General features: G+C 52.1%; 1 pseudogene; it reads left to right on the plus strand.

The window, feature by feature from the left end:
• Positions 1 to 1,984: 1,984 nt before the first annotated feature.
• On the plus strand, positions 1,985 to 16,123 carry LOC143410576 (ruvB-like 1; annotated as a pseudogene).
• Positions 16,124 to 16,940: the final 817 nt, after the last annotated feature.

Consider the following 16,940-nt stretch of genomic DNA (forward strand, 5'->3'; position numbering starts at 1 on the left):
GGACATGCTCCAATTGGCCAAAGCTGGAACAATTGGGCAATTGAATAACAAATGAAGTTATGGTGGATTGTAGCCAAGAGTCTAAATAAACAGTCTTAAGGCCATTTTGGTGTAAACAAATGACTGAATGAATAGGCAAATGTGGGGAAAAGCCCCAATTCCCATGCCAAAGAATTCTCACAAGAATGCTTTGTCCTTAATCATTCTGCCTGACATACCAGTGCTCAATGGAGGAATAAAAGAGTCACTTTCAGTGGGGATGTGTGACAGACACCTCAGCCAGGTGATCAGGGCCAACATCAGCAGGGACCTTGTCTCAATTGTCTGCTTTCTCTCTCTCTCTCTCTCTCTCTCTCTCTCTCTCTCTCTCTCTCTCTCTCTCTCTCTCCTTCTCTCTCTCTCTTTTGGGAACATGGGCGCTGAGCCACCCCCAACCCCTGTGTGACACTAATGCTGAACTGAGAGTTCTAATTCAGAACTAGGTGACCAGAAGCTAAGCTTTGTTTCACATTGAACTTAGGCTTTTTAAAAAAGTTTTTGGTACCAGGTATTGAACCCAGGGGCACTTCACCCCACAGCCCCATTCCCAGCCCCTTTTATGTTCTATTTAGAGACAGGATCTCACTGAGTTGCTGAGGCTGGCCTCCAACTCTTGATCCTCCTGCCTCAGCTTACTGAGCTGCTGGGATTATATGTGTGTACAACTACATCTGAGTTTTACTTTTTAAATTTTTCTCTCTATTATTTTTTCTTCATTTCTCGTTTTCTTTTCTCTTTACATTTACTATTTTTCAGGGTCTCACTATGTTTCCCAGGCAGTCCTGCAACTCCTGGGTTCAAACCATTCTCTTCCCTCAGTATGCTGAATAACTATGTCTACAGATGTGTGCTTGGCTTACTTTTCCTTATTTAAACATGTGCCAGTGATGTTATTTAACTCATGAATTAAGCATATGCATCACATTCCAACAGCTCAGGAGGCTGAGGCAGGAGGTTAGAAAATGGGAGGCCAGCCTCAGCAAATTAGAAAGACCCTGAGCAACTCAGTGAGACCTTGTCTCTAAATAAAATGTAAAAGGGGCTGGGGATGGGGCTCAGGGGTTTAGGGCCCCTGAGTTCCATTCCTGGTACAAAAAAGAACCAAAAAAATGTGACCAGTAAGATATTACAACCTTTCAAATACCTGAATATTAATATAAGTACTTAAATTTTAAAAAAACACCATTTTTCTGGGCTGGGGCAGGGCCTCAGGGGTAGAGTATCCACCTAGCATGTGTGGGGCCCTGGGTTCAATCCTCAGCACCACATAAAAATAAAAAAAAATAAAGAAATTTTGTCCATCTAAAACTTAAAATAAATAAAAAAAAATTTTATGAGACAAAAACCTGAGAAAACTGGCCTGCACACAGTTGCTTGGGTTTCAACGGCTCAGCGGGAAATGAAATGTGCTGGGAGCCATCAGCCAAGTAGGTATGACAAATTCCTTGCCAGCTTACTCCCATGCTGTCTAGTGGAAGGACTTCTGAAAGGTGACCTTGCTCAAGGACCAGGGCAGGATCCGTGTTTAGGGTGTTCCCCCTTTAGAATAGGGCATATCCTGCTGCTGAGTTCCTCTTGAGTGCTTAGGGTCAGACAGTATATTTTGGGAGACAGAAGCCCATGCGGAGTGGATTTGGGCAGAGTAGTGGATTTGGGAGTGGATTTGGGCAGAGAACGTGGATTCCCCCATCGCGTGTTTGTAGACGGCCGGTGTGAGTTCGGGAATAAAGAATTGTTGTTTGAATCTACAAGCTGTGTGGAGACTTGTGATTTGTGCCCAGCCAGAGACTGCGGCAGAAATGCTTTAAAATTTGAAAAAGTAGAGGTTGCCAGGCACATTTGATGGAAGTTGCCCCTTGGGTGGGTGGGGGGGTGGGGACACAGCAGGGGCTTTTGATGGCAGCTATGAGGAGAAATTTCTATATCAGCCACAGAATGAAAGGGCATGCCTGTGGCCTCCCCTCAGACAGGAGCCTTCTGTCCCAGCACCTTTGAATTCCTGCGAAGCTGCAGAGGTAGGGAGAGAGGGTCATCTGTCCCCTTCCATGCTGCTCCCTTGACATGATAAAGGTCCCTCTCAGGGACTTAGAACCCGAGTCAGCAGATGAAACCCATGTTCTTTGTACTGTTGTGACCAGAGACAGCGCCGGCAGCCCCACTCCTGGCCATCAGCTGGGCCCATGGTCCACTTGGCCTTCCCTTGTTTACTTTTCACCATCGAGAAACTTCTAGACAAATATGAGTGACTGAGAGACAGGGATGCCTTCTTTCCCCTCCTGAAGGAATTCCATATCACAATTCCCTGACAGTAAATATGGACTGGCATTCAATTTGGAGGAATTTTCTCTTTGCAGAATAGAAAAGGTTCTATTAAAAAAAAAATCAAAGTAGGCTTAAAAGCCCAGAATTTTCCAAGCTTGACAGACTTTTCTGATACCTTCATGTTGTCTGAGAATTTTTTTTTTCTACCAGAGATTGAAGCCAGGGGCCCTCGACCCCTGAGCCCTATCCCCAGCCCTATTTTGCATTTTCTTTAGAGACAGGGTCTCCCTGAGTTTTTCAGGGCCTCAGTGGAGGTTTGCCTCTAACCCATGATCCTTCAGCCTCAGACTCTGGAGCTCCTGGGACTCAAGGTGTGCACAGCTGCTCTGGGCTTTGTTTGGGAAGTTTGTCTTGGGGTTCAGGAGCTGGGAATTTGGTTCATCAAACACAGAATGTGGATTCTCTTTTGCGTGTTTTCCAAAAGCCCCATTTATAGGCTCTCAGGTGGATCCCAGGCAGAGGAGAGTGGCCCTTAGCTTCCTGTCTTGAGTGTCCTTGTCCTGGTTGGGTGTCTAGAGAAGAGAAGGCAAGGGATGGCATGAAGGGTGGGAAGTGGCCTGAGTGTCTGATCCTGTGGCCATGTGTCTCTCCCTTTGGGACATTTCCATATCAGCTCACAGGGAGCCCGATGCCGGCCTACCAGCAGTTCTCTGTGGTCTCCCCATATGTCAGGAGAATAGCGACCCTCAATTTTTCTTCTTCTTTTTTTTTCTTTTGATGAGGGGCACTAGGGATTGAACCCCAGGCACCTAAGCACACAGGCACCTCCTTGCCCTTTTTTGAATTTATTTGGAGACAGGGCCTCACTGAGTTGATCAGGGCCTCACTGAGTTGCTAAGGGTGGCCTCCAGCTTGCCCTCCTGCTTCAGCCTCCCAAGCTGGGATGACAGGCATGGGCCACTGCTCCCTGTAGTGTTGCTTTCCACCCGTGATGGTGTCTCCGGGTTGTACTGTAAGGTGACTTGTCAGATCTTGTGCTGTGGCAGTTTGAGGTAAGAAGGTTGTTGGTGGGGAGGAGATGGATGTGAAGAGAAGGATGGTCCTTCTCACTGTCCCCATTGGCTCTCCCTCCCAGGGCTGTGGATAAAGGAGGTCAAGGAAGTCTATGAGTGGGAGGTGACTGAGCTGACGCCATGTGAGACCAAGGACCCCATGGATGGCAATGACAAGACCATCAGCCATATGATCATAGGGCTCAAGGCAGCCAAGGGCACCAAGCAGCTCAAGAGGAGTCCGTCCTTAGCCCTATCCTCAGCACTGTTGCCCTGGGCAGGTGGTGTGACCTCTGCATTCCTCTTACCTTGGCCTCTGCACTGTTAATGCCATATGGGACACTCAGGATAACACCATGTTGTATAAAGGGACACTTCGTAGAGGGCTTGGAGATAGGTCCCTTCATGTGGTAGCTCTTTCTTTTCTCATTGCTCCTGGGAGTTGTGTGGTTAAGTCAAGAAATTGCTTCTGCCATCTCATCCCCCACATGATGACCATTGGCCAGCCAGGCACAGTGGAGAACGCCTGTCATCCTAGCCACTCAGGGGCTGAGACAAGAGGATCACAAGGTGAAGGCCAGCCTTATCAACTTAGTCAAGACCCTGAGCAGCTCAGGGAAAGCCTGTCTCTAAATAAAATAAAAAAGTGGGGCTGGGGACGGGGCTCAGGTGTAAGTCACCTGTGGGTTCAATTCCCAATACGGTCCCTCACCTCCCCCAAAAGTCAAAGTGGACATAATTTTGTTTTCTTTTTCATAATGTTTTTATTCATCCACTGTTGTTATGATTGACTCACACTAGCCCTACACCTGTGCCCTCCGGGATAGCCAGGTCCCCTGCTGCATAGACAGGTCCCCTGCTGCCGGCTTGGAGAGGTATTTTACCTGTGGCTCCTCACAGCTGTGTGCCGAGTGTGAAGACACCGTGAATCTCATTTTTCCTATTTTTCCATATCAAGGCCTCAGGCTAAGAAAGAGGCTCCACAGTCATCCTGCATCCAGTGCTGGCTGAGGGGCAGTGTGTTTGCAAGACCCCTGGTGCTGCGTGACCCCTGTTCATCCTCTGAGCTCCCTGGGACTCAGTTTCTTATTTATAGACCACTCTCTATCTAACATAGAATCTCTCCATCTTTTCCCCATTTATAATTTGATGGTTCTTTGATTCTCTGAGGTGGTTTCTCTGTCACTGCTTTATAGAGATCATGAAAATGTCACTTCTTCCAAGGGCTATTTTTCTGTTTCCTAATGGGACCTTTATCTCAAGAGCTTGGCTCTGCAAACCTCTCTCTCTCTCTTTAATCCCTCACCACATCCTGTCCACCCTAGATTAATGAGGTTCTGAGAAGGTGGCCCCTTCTCAGGAATGACACCTTGAGCCAGTTCATCTGGAAAATCAACTGTATAAAAGTGCCTGAGATGAAAAGAGAAAAATTGTCCTCTTCCACATAGGAGAAAGGACACAGGAATACAGTGGAAATTTGAGCCATCCATCAGTCTGCTTTGTCCAGCTTCTCGAAGAAAAGAGCCTAATGGAGAAGGGAAAAATTGTCTTCCAAAACAAAGGTGGTGCCCACCTCTGCTCCCAGCAGCTTGGGAGGCTGAGGCAGGAAGATGATGAGTTCATAGCCAGACTCAGCCAAAGTGAGGTCCTAAGAAACTCAGTGAGACCCTGATTCTAAATAAAATGCCAAACAGGGTTGGGCATGGGGCTTCATGGTCAAGGGCCCCTGAGTCCAGGCCCTGGTACCCCCAGTTCCCTCCACAAAACCCAAGTCTTTCTGGGCATTTTTCCCACATGGATGAGATATTGGGACAGAAGGACCTCAGGTGCATTGTGTGGAGTTGTTAAGTGTCTGAATTTGAAGGAGGCTTAGAAATCTTGGCCTGGGGACTCCCAATTCCTGATCCTGTTTGCAAAGTGCCCCAAGGAGGCCAGAGAGGCTGATCCCTGGTGAGATCCTGGCAGCTCTTTTGGGGTGAAGTTGTGAACATTATCCACCCATTTTAAGTGTGTGTGGCCCACAGGATTTTGATGCATGACAGTTTATACTCCCCATCTCAATTCTAGAACATTGTCATGAACTTCCAAGGGACCTCATTCCCATGAATGGCCACATGCTGTACCCTGCCCTTTGGCCACCACACACCGACTTTGTTTCTGGATTGGCCTTTTTGGGGCCCCCTCCTGCCGAGGGAACCCTGCACTAGGTGTTAGTCTGTGTCGTATACCCCGCAGCCCCCCTTTGACTTTGGACTTTGTATGGGACAGAGTTCAGGTGTGTTTCCACAGGGTGGTGATCTGTAGCAGCTGCTCTGGAAGCTGAGCCTCAGGACCTGTCTGCCAGTCGGGACCTGCAGAGGCTGCTGTACTTGCCCTGGTGAAGAGCCAGGTCCTGTAGAGCACCATCACCCGAGATGTGTGTGCACAGCCCCAGGAGCCAGAGGGTGCTAGGATTTGCTTTTTTTGTGGTCTTGGGGCTCAAACACAGGGCCCTTGCCATAGTGAACTAGTGCTCTGCCACTGAGCTGTGCCCCAGCCCCAGGGCCTAGCTGTGTGGTCTAGACTGGCCTCTACCTTGGTGATCCTCCTACTTCAGCCTCTTGACCCAGACAGTTTGGGGTGATTCCAACTTATGTTTCCCCTTCTGAGCAGGACTCCTCTGAGGGTGCTTCTGGGTGCTGTCACATAGAGAACGAGACTGAGGCCCAGAGAGCTGGAATCACATGGGCCATGTCAAATTCAGCCTCAGGTGGCTAAGCAGGAAGCTCTGGTGTCCCTACTCAAGGACTGGAGCTGTACTGGTGATCCTGGAGGGTGCCGTGGGGCATGGCCATTGACACATGTCCCCTGTAAGGGCAGTGAGATCCCTGTGAGAATGCTCCTATCGCTTTGCAACCCCTGAAGGCAAGGCAAGGAAGAGTAATGGTGACGTTCTCTTTTCTCCTGCGGGCAAACAGAGTCACCCTCAGGTTCACCTCCTGGTGTGCTAAGCCCTCAGTCCAGGCTCTTGTGCCCTGCCAAATACCCTCATACCCACCCACTCCTAGGGTCGCTAGCTACCTCAGGTGTCTGTCTGTCTGTCTCTCCCTCATGTTTAGTCCTGTGAACTGAACCCGTAGTGCTTAAGCAGGGAGCCAGAAGCCTGCCCTTTTTATTTTGCTTTGTATAGTTTTGAAAGAGAGTCTCCCCTTGATAAGTTGCTGAGGCTGGCCTCCAACTTGACGATCCTCCTGCCTCAGCCTCCCAAATCCCTGGGATGACAGGTGTGCACTGCTGTGCCTGGCCTCTCTGGTCTCTTACAAAAAGGTGCCTTCCCTCGGGGTCAGAAGGAACTGGAACATGCATCACAGTGGTCTGTGTCCCCCTTTGTCTGATTTGGTTTGGTTTTAGCTAAACCCCAGCATTTTTGAAAGTCTTCAGAAGAATTGAGTGGAGGCCAGGAACGTCATCTACTTGGAGGCCAACAGCAGGGCTGTGAAGGTATGCTCCCTGGGGACAACGCCACACCTAAGGGTCTGCCAGAGGGAGACCTGTGTGACAATGGCGTCACTTTTCTCAGGGGGGGTGGGTGGGGAAAAGTCAGCAGCTGTCCCTTTACCTAAGTCACCTTGAATTTTCTCTGTTTTCCTCTTCTTGTGACTTCAGCAGGCAAAGTGTTTAAGACCCAAACCCTGTGGGGGACAGGGATCAGACAGCCTTTGTCCCTTCCCGCTGCACCAGGTGGCGTCTTCAATCTTCCCGTATCTCCCTGGTTTTCCTCCCAGAATCTTGAGCCTGTGGACTGCACCAAGTGGTTCCTCCTCTATCTCCTGTGGCATTCCAGGGTGGCTGCTCCTCCCTGGTTAATGGATGAGCCTCAAGCCTCATGTCACCCATAAATCACCACCTCGAAGAGCCCAGGCCCCAGCTTCAGTGAGTCCCCTGGATGCTCCTTTATCAGGAGTGAAAAGAAAGGGGAGAGAATCTTCCAGACAGTCTCAGGTGTTGCCCAGGGAAGGTCTAGAAATCCAGCTTGGAACCAGGCTGTGGGGCAAAGGAGGAGTGCGCTGTTGGGGACCCTCGGTGGGCAGCAGTGACCTTTTTGTCACTGAGCTCTGTGTGGTCCCGGTGCCCCATGGTCTGCTGGCAGAGGCAGGGCAGGTGCGACTCCTAGGCCACAGAGTTCACCCTGGAGGCTGAGGAGGAAATGCGCTGCCCAAGGGCGACATGCACAAAAAGAAGGAGGTCATCTAGGACAGAATGGTGTATGACCAGGACGTAGCCAATGCCAGGCACCAAGGACAGGCCCTGCTAGTCCAGCACATGCCCAAGGCCCAGGGAACCAGTGGCCAGGGCCATGCTGTCCTCCTGGAGGCCCTCTGGAAAGCTCATCAATGAGCATGACATGAGCTTCAGCCTATTTGTCGCAATGTACACATGCCGTCACAGCTGATCTCTAGGCATTATCTGCCCCAGGCTGCCTGCCAGCCTGGTGGGGGCTGCTCTCCACCCCGGGCTGGGGGTACCTGGTGGGAGCCCTCACAGGGCCTTAGACAGCCTCACAGAGGCTCTGGCCTCCACAGAACCTGAGCCCCGAGTCCTCCAGGTCCCAGCTGGCTCTGCTCTGGGTCCTGCTGGACAGAGTGTCATGTTTGCTCTTCATCCTGAAGGGAGCCTCCTCCACCCCACGAGGAACGGGCTTTCTGCTGGGAATCTGGTTTTGCTTTTTGTCACTTAGAACTCTTCCCAGAAGAGGCCAGAGGCTCTTGGGATTGGAGTTTCTTCCTACCTGGCCAGAGTTTTCTTTCTTTTTTTTTTTTTTTGTACTGAAGCTTAATCCCCAGGGGTGCTTCCCCATGGAGCCCCATATGCAGCCCTTTTTATATTTTATTTAGAGACAGGGTCTTGGTGAGTTGCTCAGGACCTCTCTAAGTTTCTGAGGCTGGCCTCCAACTTGCGGTTCTTCTGTCTCAGCCTCCCAAATTACCAGAATTTTTAAAGACACATGCCACCATGCACGATTCTGCTTGATTCTTACAGGTCAGGGGAAACCTTGAGGGGATCCCTCTGAGTTCAGGAGCCCCTCATCCTTCCCAGGAGAGCTGTGCTGGGCCTGTCCTCCTCAGGCTTCTAAGTTGAGTGGCATCAGGGACCTGCAGGAGGCAGGAGGGTGGGCTTTGGTAGCTGCCATAGAAAGTCCTGTCTCCTACAGCAGGAGAAGATGTCCTGACCATGATGGGGCAGTTGATGATGCCACAGAAGACAGAGATCACAGGGAGGATGCGTGGCGAAGCCTGAGCCCAGAGTTGAGTTGAGGACCTGCTTCTGACGTGTTCCCAGCTCTGAGCGCCCCCCCCCCCACTGCACTGCTCTGAGTCTTCACTCTCTTTAGAAGCTGTGGCCACACTGTGTGCTCTGGCCCCGCTGAGGTCAGCATCTGCTTCCTTTGAGGTCCCAAAAAGGTGCCGACTTTGACACCAGGCAGTGGGTCTCCCTTGCTCCTTTATGGACTTATTTATTTATTTTTTTGATGCCAGTGATTGAACTCGGGGGCCCTCGACCACTGAGCCCCATTCCAGCACTTATATTTTTTATTTAGAGACAGAGCCTGGCTGAGTTGCTTAGGCCCTTGCTAGGTTGCTGAGGCTGGCCTCCAACTTCTGATCCTTCTGCCTCAGCTTCCCCAGCTGCTGGGATGACAGGCATGTGCCATCATGCCCAGCTCTTTCCCAATTTTATTTCCTTCTTGGGCCCATTACCATTTAATCCCTGAAAACCTAAGTTCAAAATGAATCCACTGTTGCCTTGAGGCCTCGCAGCAGCCTAAGCTCCTCCATGAGTGGCCAAGAGCAGATCTGTCTCTGAACTCGGTTTTGACTCCCCGGGTCATGGCTGTGGGTGAGGACAGGCCTCAGATCCCGGTTCTTTAGGAACAGCTCCATCCTGATGACAGGGGGCGCTGGTTTGGAAGATGAGGGCTCACACCTGAGGCAGGTCTATGATTCTGCATGGGCTCATGGTTCTAGGGGCTGAGGCTGAGCTGGCTCTGACCCTCTTTGCTCAGGTTTCCTGGGGAGAGGATTCTAATTGCACTTGATGGAAAGTTAATGAACCTGACCATTGTCATGCAGGGCCCCCAAAAGGGCTCCTTGACTGAGTGCAGCAGAGGAGAATCTGCATATGAAAACGCATCTCCCTGGGGCTCCCAAGTGGGGTGTCTTGGCATCAGGCTTGGGGCTAGATGTGGCAGCTGCTGCACACTGCACCCCACACAGCTCCACAGAAGGCTTTTTGTGTCATTTATGGGTGATGATGCCTTTTTTCCTTTTTTAGATGAGGGTCCAGGGATTCAACTCAGGGGCTCTTGACCCCTGAGCCCCGTCCCCAGACTTATTCTGTATTTTATTCAGAGAGAGGGGTTTCAACTGAGTTGCTCAGGGCCTTACTAAGTTACTGAGGCTGGCCTCCAATTTGCGATTCTCTTGCCTTAACCTCCCAGGCTGCTGGGGTTATATGCATGTGTCACCACACCTGGCATGATTCTTTTTTTCAAATGATGACACCACACCGGGAATGAGTCCAGTACCCATCCTGGGATCAGAGAGTCAGTAGGAGAACCAGGCTGCAGGGTTGGGTCTGGAGGGAACTGAGGTGTGGAGAAGAGAGCAGGTGACATTTTCCCCACTGGCTGGGACCCTGTCTGAGGTGAGATCAACAAGGTGGTGAACAAGTACAGTGACCAGGGCATGTTCGAGCTGGTCCACAGTGTGCGGTTCGTGGATGAGGCATGCTGGACATTTAGGGTTCACCTCCCTGCACTGAGCTCTGGAATCTTCCAATCAGGCAGGTGCTGCCGGCTGTCCCTGCTCCCCGGGTCTCTCCCCACCCATGATGTCACAAGTCAGGATGGGACAAAGGGAGTGCATGTTGCCCCTGGGAGGAGATAGCAGGGGGACTGAAGGCCACAGCTGCCCTGTCCCTGATGGGCAGGGTCTCTGCTGGCCTCTGAGGCTGGACATTCCTGTGGGGAGCAAATGCCTAAGGCTGTGGGCCCACTTTGGTGACCTGAGTGTCAGATCCCTCACCTTGGCTTCCAGAAGCCAGCAGAGCTTGCTTCATCTTTAATGAGAACACTGAATGACATCACACCTTGTCCCTTGTCATAGGTGAAAACACAAGTTTGTCTGTGAATTTGTTCTTCTTAGCTCCCTGTGACAGCAGCATGCATCCTGCCATGTCACTTACACTGGATGTGATTTTCATTCCTGTGGCTGACCCTGCTGTGGGGTGTCCTTGGTTGTTGCCAGGGTCCCTGGCCTGGCCAGCAGTTGTCTTTCCTATGTGAACATGGGAAAGTGTCGTCCATTCATTCCCATGTCTCTTCCAGTTCCTCCCATCCCTTCCCTTTGTCTCATCCAGTGAAATTCTCTTCTCCACTATTGTGAGTCAGCATCTGCATGTCAGAGAGGACACTCAGCCTTTGGTTTTTGAAATTGGCTTACTTACTCAGCACGATCCTCTCCAGCTCCATCCATTGACCTTCAAATGCCACCATTTCATTCTTCTTTATGGCTGAGTAATATTCCACTGTGTATAGAGACCACAGTTTCTTTATTCATCCATCTGCTGTGGGGCACCTAGGCTGGTTCTGTAGCTTGGCTACTGTGAGTTTTGCTGCTGTAAACACTGAGGAGAATGCAGGTCTCTCCAGGAACAAAACCAGTGAGGACAATAAGACCTTCCTGGAGACACAATGGGGCCTCTGGCCACTGCCTGGCCTCAGCCTGCTTTTGAGTATAGCTGCTCCAGCCATAGGGACAGGGGGCCTGGTGAAGAATAGCGTGGACACATATTTAGCACAGTGGCTCTGCTATCTGTGCCACAGATGTGGGACATTCCTCCCTGGGCCCCTGGGCTGAAGGCCTCCCCGCCTTCCCTCAGGCCCAGCGGCTAAAGTGGGCAGGTGGCGCCCTCGGGGTTTTCTGTCTTCCTGGTTCAACAGGAGCTGGGCCTGGGCCTGCTCAGCATAGGTGGCAGGAGGGCCTCTTCCACCCCAGCAGCCGAGGGCCATGGGGATGAGTCCCTGAGAATGCATGCTGGGGTAGGAATTAGAAAAGAACCCTGTGGTCCAAGTGTCTCAGGATGGCTAGAGCCAGAAGTGACCCCCCATTTGCCCAGACTGGCTGCTGAGTGACAGACAGTGGGAAATTCAGTGGCTCTTGATGGAGAAGCCCCATCTCAGGAGCTAGGGGACCACAGAACCAGGCCACCCACGGGTCCCTGCCACTGACTGCTCCCTTGCCCTTGGGATCTGAGCAAATGACCCAGGCTCATGGGTAGCATTTTGTGGTCCCCTCAAGTCCCCTGACGTGACTGAACAAGATCAGGGTGAAAGTGCCTCCCGCATCCTTGGGGGCAGCTGGTGTCAGCCTGGCCAGCTGCTGGGGGAGCTCAGGGCACCCTGGGTGGCATTAGGGCTGGAGGCTCTGCAGCCACCACCTGATGCTATAAAAGTCCCCTAGCTGGGTCCCCTCACTGGGTCCCCTCACTGGGTCCCCCTTACTGAGTCCCCTTGCTGGGTCTCCTAATTTGGTCACACCTGGCTGGCTGAGGGCTCCCCATGGATACATGGCACCCCCTGCTGGGGAGCCCTGCTCACAGCCCCCAAGGGTCCCTGGCCTGGCCAGCAGGTGTCTTCAGAGGGTGCTGCTGTGTCCACCCTGAGCCCCAGAGAATGCTCCACAGGAAGGTGGCTCTGACCTGAGAACCTGCCTGTGGGAATGGAGCCCCATGGTCTCTAGAACAGGACTCTGGTGCCTAGTTCCGGGGACGTGGTCGAGCAGCACTGAGGGATGTGGCTACTGCCCCTCGAGCCCAGGAGCAGGGGCTGTGACCTGGTGTACAGGGAGTGTGCAGCCCAGAGGTTGGCTGGGCTGTGACCAAGGCTGGACTGAGCCAGGAGCCGGGGATCTGGGCAAGATGAGGTTGGGTCTATGGCTGAGGAGTATCTGGGACATGGGCACACTGTGAGTGACTCCTGACCTACTGCCCACAGGGTGCTCCCAAGGGGACCTTCCAGCTCCCTGTCCCACAGACCCATGTCTGACCCCGGGGTTCATGAGGGACAGGGGGAGAAGGGACAGTGTTGGCTGAGGGCTTTTTCTCCTGGCTTCCCATGTGGGCCCTCAGGGGCACTGGGATGTTTTGACGTGCTGAGAGCCTGTGGGGCTGTCCTGAATCGGGAACCTACCCAGGCCAAAGCCAGCAAGTGTCCACCCAGGCAGTACCTAGCTTCAAGGCCCAACCTCCACCCAATGCATTTAGAGACAGAGTCTTGCTGAGCTGTTTATTTAGCACCTTGCTTTTGCTGAGGCTGGCCTCCAGCTACGATCCTCTTTCCCCAGCCTCCCAAGCTGCTGAGATGACAGGAGTGGGCCTCTGCAGCATCCATTCTTTTTAAAAACTCTTAGGTGGTGAGTCTGGATGACAGCCTTGGCCTCCTCGTTTTCTTCTGTGTGGGGCTAAGAAGGGAGCTCAGGGACTCCTGTGTCAGGCCAGCTCCAGGCCATAGGCGTCAGGCCGTAGGCAGTCATGTGGCCTGGTCCTAGTGGGAGCCTGTGGCCCGGTCCCAGGTGGGGCTTTGAACAGCCCTCTGGAGATGCAGCTCCTACACCCTGGAAAACTCCAGTAGCACTTAGTGTGTTCACAAAATCACAAAACTGCCAACACAGACGGTTTTAGAAAGCTGCTACCCCTGTCCCCGTCAGCCGTCCACAGCCCCTCTGCTGCTGCGTCCCATCTATCACCCCGACCTCAGGTAGCGGGAGGCTGCTTTCTGTCCTTTAGCCTTCTGTGGCTTTGTGTGGGGTGTGACTGACAGGCTTCACCCCTGTCCTCCAGGCCCTTGAATTCCCTGTGGCTGAGGAGCGCCCACTGTGTGGGGCCTTCACCAGCTCATGGATGTGCACTCATCAGCCCAAGCCCACTCGGGGGGTTTGGCTGTGGGAGTGACGCTGCCGCAGATGTGTGGGGACTGCAGTATCTTTGTTTTGGATCTGTGTGGAGAAGTGGAGCTGCTGTGTCACATGGTACCTCTGACCTTCCAAGGAACTGCCAGTAGGATGGCTTTATTGCCACACTTCTACCAGGAATGTCTGAGGGTCTTGGTTTTCCACGTGCCACTTGACATCTGTTACTGTCCACCGTAGATGTCCTGGTAGGTGTGTCATGGCCTCTCACATGATTTGCATTTGCCACGGGCCAGTGAGACTGCATCTTTTGTGTTTTACTGGCTATTTGTATATCTTTGTAGAAATATCTGCTTGTATCCTTGGCCCTTTTTATTATGTTATCTTTTTATTATTGAATTGTAAAAACTTTTTATATATTGTGGATACTAGACCTTTTCCACGTGTGTGATTCATGAGTATTTTTTATTCTTTGAGCAGTCTTTTCAATGTTTGAACAGGGTATTTGACATAAACGAGTTTTGAATTTTGATTTAAAGCTCCAGTTGACTGTGCTGGAGGTGTATGGGGCTCAGTGATAGAGTGCTTGCCCAGTGTGCCCAAGGCCCTGGATTCCACATCCAGCATCACATACATATACAAAAAACAAAGAATTGCAGTTTATCTGCTTTTTCTTTTGTGTTTTTGGCCTCATATTTAAGATATCATTGTCCAGCCAGGAGCAGTGGCACATACCTGTAATTCCAGAGGCTGGGGAGGCTGAGGAGGCTGAGACAGGAGGATCAAGAGTTGGAGGCCAGCCTCAGCAAGGCCCTAAGCAACCCAGTGAGATCCTATCTCTAAACAAAAATTAAAAAGGGCTAAATCTGGGGCTCCGTGGTGGAGCCTCCTATCCCCAAACAAAATCAACAAAATAAGGGTTCTCTGGGGCCACCTGAGGTTTACACCTGTCACTGACTCTGCTTTCCTTGGGTCACTGCCAAGCTCTCTGTGCCTGACAGTGACCCCCTCCCAATTACCGGTGTCCAGTGTCTTGTCTCAGACAAACGTAGGTGACGGGACTCCTCTTGGCCTTCACAGGGGCACCGAGGACATTCCCTCTCCCCACAGGATCCCCCTGTACCTGTTGGACCGCGGGATGATCCTCTGCACCATGCTCTGCTCCCCCACAGGAGATGAAGCAGTTGCACCCCTGCCGCCATCTCCTCCGGCTTTCACTTCCGGCCCCTCACCACCCCGGGGATGCTCCTGTTACCCAGAAGCTCTGTCCCCTCATCTGCAGGGTGGGTTAGTTATGGGGACATTGTCCAGTGTCCCAGAGCCTCCGTTCCCCTGGGTCTTGCCTGTCCTCACCTTTAATCCCCTTTGGTTAAGTTTGAGGGAGAGAATAAAAAACAGGGACCTGAAAACAACCAGGGACTGAACCAGGGCCTTTGACTCAGAGCCAGTCACCAGCCCTGTTCTGCACTTGATTCAGAGACAGGGTCTCACTGAGTTGCTCAGTACCTCACTAAGTTGCTGAGGCTAACCTCCACCTTGCGATCCTCCTGCCTCAGCCTCCTGAGCTGAGATTACAAGCGTGCTTCACTGTGCCTGGGGCCTGGTGACTGTGGATTATGATTTTTCTCCTCTGAAGGATCATTAAGATCTGAGCCCAGATGGAGGGGATTCACATCAGTGAGGAGGCGCTCAACCACCTGGGGTAGATCAGCACCAAGACCACTCTGAGGTGAGGCGGTGGCCTCCTGGGCCCAGGTCAAAGCTTCCCAGGGCTCAGGGTGTCTCTGAGCTTCCAGCTGTGACAAGTCCCAGGACACAGTGGCTCAGACTGCTGAGTGTCTCAGGTGGCTTGTGAAAGTTCAATTGATGAGAGAGGTCCCCCCTTTTCCTGCAGCTGGCACTCCCTCTGCAGGAGGTCACTAACTCTGTCACCATCCTCTGGGACAAGAGATGGACAGGACCAGAACCTTGGCTCCCTGGAGGCCTTGTCAGCCCAGCCCCTCCCCTGGCCACTGGCCCCTGCCTCCTGTCCAGATGCACGAGGACAGTGGGCTCTCCAGACCATGAAGGGTGTCCCCTACAGTCCACAAGGCCCTCTGACCCATTTCCTCACCCCCACATGTCCCTGGTTTCTGGCTGGGCCTACAGCTGAAGCCTCCTTGGCTGGGTGGTGGCTTCACTGAATTTTAACTTCTCTTTGCTGGAGACCCACAGGGACGGGGCCTTGATTCTGTTGTTTTATTGTGACATTGGGCTGAGGAGCAAATTCAGGGCCTCACAAGTGCTAGGCAGGCACCCTATCACTGAGCCCTAACCCCAGGCCTCTTTTGCATTTTATTTAGAGATAGGATCTTGTTGAGTTGCTCAGGACTCACTAAGTTTCAGAGGCTGGCCTCCAACTTGCCATCCTCCTGCCTCAGCCTCCAGAGATCTTGGGAAGCCACTGTTCCTGGCTTGAAAAATTTCTAGACTAGGGTGAAGATGTGAGGACCAGAACTTATGTCACACTGGTGGCCTCCCTGATGGGGCTGTGACTGTGATGTTCCCATTCATGGAAGCTCTCTCCTTTTCTGGCTCCAAAACAACCATCTAGAGCCTGGAGGGGGCCCAGCTGGCAGATTCCTGCCACCCGTGGACCTGGGGGGGACTCCCTCTGGGCCTTGCTGGACTCTTGGCCCAACTGTCCACTGCAGGTCCTTTGTGCAGCTGCTGAATCCAACCAATCTGCTGGCCAAGATCAATGGGAAGGACAGCATCAAGCAAGAACCCCTGGAGAAGACCAGAAAGCTGTTCATAATGCCAAATCCTTGGCCAATATCCTGATGACCAGCAGGACAGTCCATGAAGGGACCTGGGCAGCACTCCATAGAGACTGCGTCCCCAATCGCAGGCCGGGCCTCCCCTCTCCCATGAGCTCTGCGGTGTGGATAGTTGTGTCTGAAGATCTTTTTTGTTTTAAATTATTACTTTAGGGATTGCTTTGGTGGAATCCTCCCTCTCCTGAGGTGCTTTTAAAGAAAATATTAAATGTTATTTGGATGACACCCTCCATCTCCCTTCCTCCCTCCCTCTCTCTCCCTCTTTTAAAATTTTTTTTATTTAGGGGTAGGGAATAATTGGGATTGAACCCAAGGACATTTTTTTTTCAGAGAGAGGGTCTCACTGAATTGCTCAGGGCCTTGCTGAGTTGCAGAGGCTGGTATCCAACTTGCAATCCTCCTGCCTCAGCCTCCCATGCCACGGGGATGACAGGTGTGTGCTACCATACCCAGCTGGCCATATTTTAATCATCTACTATTGTTTTATATATATTTCTTCCAACATGGCTTAGGCTCAAGGCCAAAAGTGTGGTTTCTGACCATTGTCCCCAGGAAGGGTGCCTCCGTGTCCCCCACTATGCGCTGTTGGGATTTCTCTCAGGTCAGGCCCTGAGACAAGGTCACTTGTCACAGGGGATAGTGGGGGCCTGGGTGAATCCTGAGCTTTGCCTCCACCTCTGCCCACAATCTCCTCGTCCACTCCATCCCATGTCCCCACACCCTGGCTGCTGAGGTCCTGCCCATATGGGGAATGCCTCTGCGTGCTCATGTATCCTGTGCTCGGCCTATTGGGAAGGAAGTTTCTGGAATGGCCAGATGTC

Source organism: Callospermophilus lateralis, chromosome 11, assembly GCF_048772815.1.
Source record: "Callospermophilus lateralis isolate mCalLat2 chromosome 11, mCalLat2.hap1, whole genome shotgun sequence".
Lineage (NCBI taxonomy): Eukaryota > Metazoa > Chordata > Mammalia > Rodentia > Sciuridae > Callospermophilus > Callospermophilus lateralis.